The sequence below is a fragment of the Solanum stenotomum genome, chromosome 11 (genome assembly GCF_019186545.1).
Source record: "Solanum stenotomum isolate F172 chromosome 11, ASM1918654v1, whole genome shotgun sequence".
NCBI classification, from domain to species: Eukaryota; Viridiplantae; Streptophyta; class Magnoliopsida; order Solanales; family Solanaceae; genus Solanum; species Solanum stenotomum.
The window spans coordinates 29,875,318-29,884,322 of NC_064292.1; the positions used below are offsets into that span (position 1 = coordinate 29,875,318).

Below are 9,005 nucleotides of genomic sequence, written 5' to 3' on the forward strand. Positions count from 1 at the left end.
AGCATGTTATGAGTGATTTTGTGACAACTCTTACAACTCTTTTTGTGACTTTTGAATCGTTAGCGGTTAAAATGTTAAATGCTACTTGTATTTTCTAAAGGAAGTAAGATTTTGAACCATCTTGATTGATTTGCAGGCCATGTGTGGTGAGTTGTTGCATAATGCCTTGTGTTTGCTTTTGTCACCTAGAACTTGCCCGGTTGGTCTTGAAATGTTGGTCTTGAATGAGTTTGGTATGATAAATGATCTTAGGCTTTCTTTAATATCTTGAAGTCCTCCCTTGTAGTCAATTTATTGATTGTTTCTGCATATAGTGATTGTGCCCTTGTCAGGCGTGCTTTTCTTTCTTTGTTATGGATTGGTGTGTCCTTGTCAAGATTCTATATTGTGGATGTTTCTATTGATATTGTGTTGGATTAGTCTATTTTAGTTTTTGATTTGTAGTTTGTAGCTTCTGTGTTTAGTTTTTATTTTGATAATAAGATTTGGATTGACGATGCCCAATGATGGTTAGAGTGACGACTATCTTAAGGGTAAATCGTCGATTACTTGTGAGTGTTTGATTGGCCTTGATTGTGGCAAAGTCTGAGTAGTTGTTCCCGAATTGATGCATGAGGTTGCTTGATGGTGGATTGGTTGACAACATTCTTAAGGGCAAAATCATCATCTTTTTGGGAAGGTTTTGCCTTGGTTGGTACTAAGAGCGTAGTCATGCATGTGAATAGTGTGGCGCATACCTCTCCATTTTTAAAAGGTTAAGCATGTTATGAGTGATTTTGTGACAACTCTTACAACTCTTTTTGTGACTTTTGAATTGTTAGGGGTTAAAATGTTAAATGCTACTTGTATTTTCTAAAGGAAGTAAGATTTTGAACCATCTTGATTGATTTGCAGGCCATGTGTGGTGAGTTGTTGCATAATGCCTTGTGTTTGCTTTTGTCACCTAGAACTTGCCCGGTTGGTCTTGAAATGTTGGTCTTGAATGAGTTTGGTTGGATATATGATCTTAGGATTTCTTTAGTATCTTGAAGTCCACTTGGCATAAAAATTTGACCTTTGTACTAAATATATCCTTAGTTGTCTCCTTTGAGCCTAATCCTTTCTATTAGCAACCACATTACAAGCCTTATCCTCTTTGAAAAGGTAACCCTCTTTTGAACCCTTCCCTTCTTGAACTTGAGGTTTTGATCGTTGAGGCTAAAAGCCTAAGTTGGGAGTGTTATGGGAAATTCATTGAAGGGATGCTTACTAATGAAGGCATGATATAAAACAAAAAAGAAAAAAATAAGAACAAAGAAATTGAGGGACAGATGGAAAAAGAAAGAAAGTTTTGAATAAGAAAGAAAGAAAATGAATGAATGAGTCTTGAATCCTCCAAAAGTTGAAAATGGTTGCATGTGGAGCATCTAAAGTGGAAATAAGAAATGAAAAATAAAAAATAGTGTGGAATGTGCATGGGTTTGAAAAATGGAGAATGTTGGAAATGATGAGTTGTTGTGTAATGTTCAAGGAGGGTTATACCTAAATTATATCCCAACCTTCCCTAAGACTATATTACAAGCTTAACAAAGTCCTTTGACATTTCTAACCAAATGGAGTTCAGTCGATGTTGATTGAAAATATGGGAAAAGCCTATGGTGTGACATTTGTGTGCATGAGATGATTCTTTGTGAGTGTAAGAGTTGCATCTTTGTCCCTTGTCTTGTTTATATGTATGTGTGGATTCGGGACACTTCTTTCTTGTGAGGGCATGTAAGTTGAAAAAGTGGTGATTTTGAAGATCCCTAATTAAGTCAAGTGAGCGTGTGAAAGAGTTAATGAGTTGAGTCATTTCTTGAGTTTGAGTTGTTGTCACTTAAATGATTCTTTATTTTTGAAAATGTTTCATGAGAATGAGAGGATTCTTTTGTGAAATGTTTGCATGTGGACTAATTGTAGTACCAACCGAAGCCATTACCTTTGTGCTTAATTTAGAAAAGGAAATTGATTTGTGGTGTATCTTGAAATAAGAGTCTCTTGTGTTTTTTATTTTTGTGACTTGAGGAAAAACAAAATTTCTAAGTTGGGGGGGGAGGGGAGGGGAGGGGATTAATGAGTGGCTGATTTCCACTCATTTGAGGCTCTTTTGGTAGTTATTTTGGATTTTAGTTTATAATTGTTGATTTTAATGTGTTTTTTTTCATATTTACACATAAATGAAATGGAGAGTTCTTAGAAAATGTTGAAGGTGCAAGGTTAGCACCATTCGATTGTTGGCTTTGTTTTAGAGAAATCAAAACAATGGCAGAAAATGCTTCCACCGTCTTCAATGTTCACGTGCCGGAGTTTGTGGATGCTATTTGGGTTGCTCTGAGGGATCCAACGTTGGTTGTTTAAGAGAAGGTTGTTGAGACATTGCGTGCATGCGTTCGTGTTATTGAAAAGCGTGAGTCAAGATGGCGTGTTCAGTGATATGTCTACTTCTCTGACCCAAAAGTATGATGTATTGAAACAGTTTTCTTTGTCTGAACAGGGTTGGTACTATCTTAAAAATGTCTATTGTTTCTTTTCTGCCAATAGAGTTCTTGCTGACTCATGCACCAAAGGCAATCCTAAGGTTTTTTGATTTCTTCTCTTTCTTTCAATTATTTTGTTGAAAATTGTGGAGTTGGAGCATTTCAAGGAATCTTGATGTTGTTCTTTAATCATTTGTTGAATTAGTAAGGAAGTGGAGCCAGACGTGATTTTCATCTTGATAGGATTGAGGGAAATTAAGGATATAAGACTGTTCAATATTTTAGATAATTCCCAAGTCTTTCTTCCGTTTCAACCTTTGAAGGTAAGCAAGGTGGATAAGAGGACGACTATTTTTATCTTACACAACTTTAATTATTATTGTGGGTTTCTATATGTTTTTTTTATCCAGTTTGGTATCATGACATAATATTGAAGTGACTGTTCACTGTTTTGTATACAAGATTCCTCCTATATGCCTCTTGTTAATTATTCTTATTCACTTTCCCCTCCATCAATCAAGAGAGATGGATAGCTCTTGGTTTTAAATTCATATCAATCATGTTAGCGAACTTTTTGGTTTGAATAATTATGTGGATACCCTTTTGTTTGTGTTTGTTTTCATTCACCTTAGTTGCTTTATTTTTTATTAAAGGGTTAGCAGAGAAGTGTTTTGACGTGGGTTTCTGTCTTAATCATATAACATTATGTTTTTGCTGAATGTTGTTGTTTGAGTATGAATGCTATCGGATGCTCTCTCTTTGCCTCTTTCCATTCTTCCTAGTTCCCTCGTCTAAAGTTCTCTTTTAAACACTTGAGTTGCTTGTGAACCATGCCAAAAATCTTATTTTAATTTATTTGGTAGGATGGGGCTGCATTGGCTTTGAGGCAGCTTGTAGAGGAAGAAACTCATGATCTTAGTGGAGTCCCTCGTATTCTCTTTAGATATTTGCACTATGAGAACACAATCTCATTTTCTGTTGGGGGTGCCTCCCTTGTAGTCATTTTGTTGATTGTTTTTGCATATAGTGAATGTGCCCTTGTCGGACGTACCTTCCTTTCTTTGTTATGGATTGGTGTGCCCTTGTCATAATTTGATATTGTGAATGTTTATGTTGATATTGTGTTGGATTGGTCTATTTTAGTTTTTGATATCGAGTTTATAGCTTCTTTTTTTTGTTTTGATAAAAAGATTTGGATTGACGATGCCCGATGATGGATAGAGCGTGACGACTTTCTTAATGGTAAATCATCGATTGCTTGTGAGTGTTTGATTGACTTGATTGTGGCGAAGTCTGAGTAGTTCACGAATAGATGTATGAGGTTGCCTAAATAGTGTTGAGCATACCTCTCCGTTTTTAAAAGGTTGAGCATGTTATGAGTGATTTTGTGACAACTCTTACAACTCTTTTCGTAACTTTTGATTCGTTAGCAGTTAAAATGTTCAATGCTACTTGTATTTTCAAAAGGAAGTAAGATTTTGAACCGTCTTGATTGATTTGTAGGCCATGTGTGGTGAGTTATTGCATAATGCCTTGTGTTTGCTTTTGTCACGTAGAACTTGTCCAATTGGTCTTGAAATATTGGTCTTGAATGAGTTTGGTTGGAGAAATGATCTTAGGCTTTCTTTAATATCTTGGAGTCCACTTGGCCTAAAAATCTCACCTTTGTACTAAATATATCCTTAGTTGTCCCCTTTGAGCCTAATCCTTTTTATCGGCAACCACATTACAAGCCTTATCCTTTTTGAAAAGGTAACCCTCCTTTGAACCCTTCCCTCCTTGAACTTGAGGTTGTGAAAGTTGAGTCTAAAAGCCTAAGTTGTGGGTGTTATGGAAAATTCATTGAAGGGATGCTTACCAAATGAGGGCATGGTGTAAAAAAAAGAATATAAAGAAGAGAGAAATTGAGGGATGGATGGAAAGTTTTAAAGAAAGCAAAAGTTTTGAAAAAGAAAGAATGAAAATGAATAAATGAGTCTTGAATCCTCCAAAAGTTGAAAATGGTTGCATGTGGAGCATCTAAAGTGGAAATAAGAAAAGAAAAAATGAAAAATAGTATGGAATGTGCATGGGTTTTAAAAGTGAAGAAAAGTGGAAAAAGTTGGAAATGATGAGTAGTTGTGTAGTGTTCAAAGAGGGTGTAGTCACTTATACTTAAATGATATCCCAACCTTCCCTGAGCCTATATTACAAGCTTAACAAAGTCCTTGGAGATTTCTAACCAAATGGAGTTGAGTCAATATTGATAGAAAATATAGGTGACATTTGTGTGCATGAGATGATTCTTTGTGAGTGCGAGTGTTGCATCTTTGTCCTCGTCTTGTTTATTTGTATGTGTGGTTTCGGGACACTTCTTTCTTGTGAGGGCATGCAAGTTGAAATATTAATGATTTTTAAAATTCTTAATTGAGTCAAGTGAGCTAATGAGTTGAGTCATTTCTTGAGTTTGAGTTGTTGTCACTTAAATGATTCTTGATTTTTTATAATGTTTCATGTGAATGAGAGGATTTCTTTTGTGGAAAGTTTTCATGTGGACTATTTGTTCTTACCAACCGAAGCCATTACCTTTGTGCTTAATTGAGAAATGGAAATTGATTTGTGGTGTATCTTGAAATAGGAATCTCTTATGTTTTTTGACTTTCTTGACTTGATGAAAAACAAACTTTCTAAGTTGGGGTGTTGATTTGTGGTAGATTTCTACTCATTTGAGTCTTTTTTTCGTAGTTATTTTGGCTTTTAGTTTATAATTGTTGCTTTTTGATGTGATTTTGCACGAAAATGAAATGGAGAGTTCGTACAAAATGTTGAACATGCAAGGTTAGCACCATTTGATTGTTGGCTTTGTTTTAGAGGAACCAAAACAATGGAAGAAAATGCTTCTACCGTCTTCAATGTTTCACGTGCCGGAGTTTGTGGATGCTATTTGGGTTGCTCTGTGTATCCAATGTTGGCTGTTCGGGAGAAGGTTGTTTAGACATTGCGTGCCTGCCTTCTTGTTATTGAAAAGCGTCAGGCACGACGGCGTGTTCAGTGGTACGTCTACTTCTCTCTCCTCCCTTATAGTTTTTCAAAAAATGTCATTAACATTTTATCAATATGTGATAGAATGTATCAGTCACAAATTTCTTGTTCCAAGGCATTTACTCTTAAATTGGTGATTCCGACAGGTATTATCAAATGTTTGAGGCTACCCAAGATGGATCGCGGAGAATCACTCCTGTTCATAGTATAATTGGATCTCTTCTCGCAGTCGGGGAGCCGCTAAGGTTTGCTATCGAATTGCAACGCATTATTTAATTTCATTGTAGGAAAGTATTTCAGAGTCTCTTGTGTTGTGTTAAATTGTTATGATCTGCTGAATGTCTAAGGAATTGATATTTATCTCCCGTTTGACTAGAGATTCTGAAGTTGAAACTTGAATATTTGAAGTTGTGATTTTCGGACATGCATTTTACTTGGAAAAGAACTGAAGTTTTGTAAATGGAAGTGAATTGGTGAGGAAGTGGAACCAAACGTGATTTTGATTTTGATAGGATTGAGGGAAATTAAGGAAGGGTGTACACCTTGAGTTCTTTTCTTCATTTTTTTTCTTTTTCTTGATTTTCTTTCCTCAATTTTAGCAGGAAGTCTCGGATGGAGTTTTCTGAAACATTCATCTTAAGTTCTTTTCTCTATTATTTTTTTGATAAAGTGTTCTTTTCTTGATTTTCCTTCCTCAATTTTACAGGAAGTAAAAAGGAGATTGAAATAGAAAGAATGCAGAATGCTGCACTTTACTTTTGGGCACATTTATTTTTATTTGGATTTGTGTGGAAGAAGATCAGCAGATATACTCCTAAGTCTTTTTTCTGTTTCAGCCTTAGAAGGTAAGGCTGGGCACCGGACCGGAATGGGACGATCGGACTGGAATGGGACGATCGGACCGGAATGGGACGGTTTGACCGGGTTGTTGACCGGTACCGGGATGAACCGGATCGGAACTACCGGGATGGAGGCTCAGTTCTGTCCCGTCCCACTATATACCGGGATAGAACCGGGACGGACCGGAATGGACCAGAACGGAACGGGATGGGATAAACGGGACGGCATATATAGCTATTTCAAAAAATAATTATTTTTTTTGAGTTATTTTGAATTACGAAAATACGAATGTTTTTTTTATTTTTCTAAGTTATATTAGTTTATAGTATTTGAGTTTTAAAATTTATAATAATTTTACTTAAGTTTATTTTAAAGATATTTTTTTAAATTTTTACGTATATAAGTTTGTAAGTTAAGTTTAATAAACTTTTTTAAAAAAACTTGTAATTTAAATAACTTAAGTTTGTAATTTTAAAAAATTAAATAAACAAAAAAGAAATGCTAATAAAAGTAAATAATGACAAAAATATTATTTTTTATTTTAATTAAAAATGATTTACCGGGACCGGACCGGACCGGAACGGAACCGGAATGATGAACCGGTACCAAATCATGATACCGTTCCGTTCCGTGTACCGGTTCAGTGTATCCCATCCCGTCCTGAATACTACCAGACCGAAACGGTACCGGTACAACCCGTTCCGATGCCCAGCCTTATTAGAAGGCAACCAAGGTGGATCAGAGGACGACTATTTTTATCTAACATAACTTCTATTATTATTGTGGGTTTCTATATGATTTTTTTTAATGCAATTTTGTATCATAACATGATATTGAAGTGACTGTTCACTGATTTGTATACAAGATTCCTCTTATATGCCTCTTGTTAATTATTCTTATTCATTTTCCCCTCCATCAATCAAGAGAGATGGATAGGTCCTGGTTTTAAATTTATATCAATCATGTTAGCGAACTTATTGGTTTGAATAATTATGTGAATATCCAGGTTTTGTTTGTGTTTGTTTTCATTCACCTTTCCTGCTTTATTTTTTATTGAAGGGTTAGCAGAGATGTCTTTTGATGTTGATTTCTGTCTTAATCATATAACATTCTTTTTTTTCCGAATGTTGATGTTTGAGTTTGAATGCTATTGGATGCTCTCTCTGCCTCTTTCCATTCTTCCTAGTTCCCTCGTCTAAAGTTCTCTTTTAAATACTTGAGTTGCTTGTGAACCATGCCAGAAATCTTATTTTATTTTCTTTGGTAGGATGGGTCTGCATTGGCTTTGAGGCATCTTGTAGAGGTAGAAGCTCGGGATCTTAGTGGAGAAGGTTTTGCTTTTTTTTTTATTTATTTTGAAACTGTTAACTTTGTGTCTATTGATAGAAACAAATCTGTACATGGGCTGTACTACGGCCATATTACCAGTAAATCCAGATCCTATGATCCCATGTCTATAATGAAGCTAACACACCAATAATAGATACAGGATCATTAGACCGAATCTGATTACACCAAAAACATAGAATTAAAATACAATTCAATTTGATCTGTTCTATATTATTTTCTATGTTCTCAAAACACCTAGCATTTCTCTCCTTCCAGATTGTCCACCATATGCTGGCTGGTATGATTCTCCACCTACTTCTGCTTCTTGCCAGAACCCCAACTTCTTCCCAACTTTGAAGGGCCTCTTGGCATAGTCCAGGAGAAACCTTTAAGGTTTAGGAATAGCCTCCAAAGCTGACATGTGATCTTGCAGTGAAGGAATAAATGCCGAACAGTTTCTGCTTGTTCTCCATAAAAAACACATCTCGGACATAAAATCATCCCCTTTTTCATCAGATTGTCTTATGTTAGGATAGCTTCCTTAGATCGGAGCCAAATAAAACATGATACCTTGTAAGGTATATTCACTTTCCATATAGTTTTCCAGGGCCAGTTGGCATTCTGTTCATTGTGACTATTCAACCATCTGTATGATTTGCCTTCCCTGAAGGTTAAGCTCATCTTCCCCTTCTTGTGTTCCTTTAAACTGGCCAATAGTGTTAAGGAAATCTGCAACTCTTGTGATTTCCCAGTCATTTACTTGTCTTCTGAAACTGATTTCCCACCCATTAGGTGTCCACATTCCTGCAATTGTTCTTTGTTGATTTAACATTAAGTTGTGGATATCTGGGTAGATATTCTTCAGAATCCCCATCTCATGCTAGTTATGTCCGCAGAAACTTGTCTTTTCCCCATTTCTAACCTTAACCTTGGTTTTGATCTTGAAATCATCCCACAAGGCCCTTATAGATCTCCACAAATTCACTTCATATAGGGAAAATACTTCCTTTGTCATCCACCTATTTTCTACTGCATACTTGGCCTTGATGACTTTTGTCCATAACAGATGTTTGTCGTTAGCATATTTCCACAACCATTTCATTATGAGGTCCTTGCTATGATTCTGCAGATTTTTAATACCCAAACCCCCATACCTTTTTTTTATTATCAGATCATTCCACTTTACCAGATTGTAACCTTTCCTGTCCTTGTTTCCCCGCCATAGGAACTTCCTTCTGATTCTATCCAATCTGTCAATGACCCCTACTGGAATGGGAAATAAAGACATCATGTAAGTAGGCATAGCATCTAGGACTGAGT

At 35.9% G+C, this 9,005-nt stretch overlaps 1 long non-coding RNA gene across 1 annotated transcript; it reads left to right on the plus strand.

Annotated features, from left to right (window-relative positions):
• Window positions 1-4,828: 4,828 nt before the first annotated feature.
• LOC125844783 (uncharacterized) lies at window positions 4,829-7,688 on the plus strand. Its single transcript, XR_007444178.1, has 4 exons — window positions 4,829-5,528; window positions 5,663-5,761; window positions 6,223-6,361; window positions 7,624-7,688. It is a non-coding gene; the product is annotated as an uncharacterized LOC125844783 (long non-coding RNA).
• The last annotated feature ends 1,317 nt before the right edge of the window (window positions 7,689-9,005 follow it).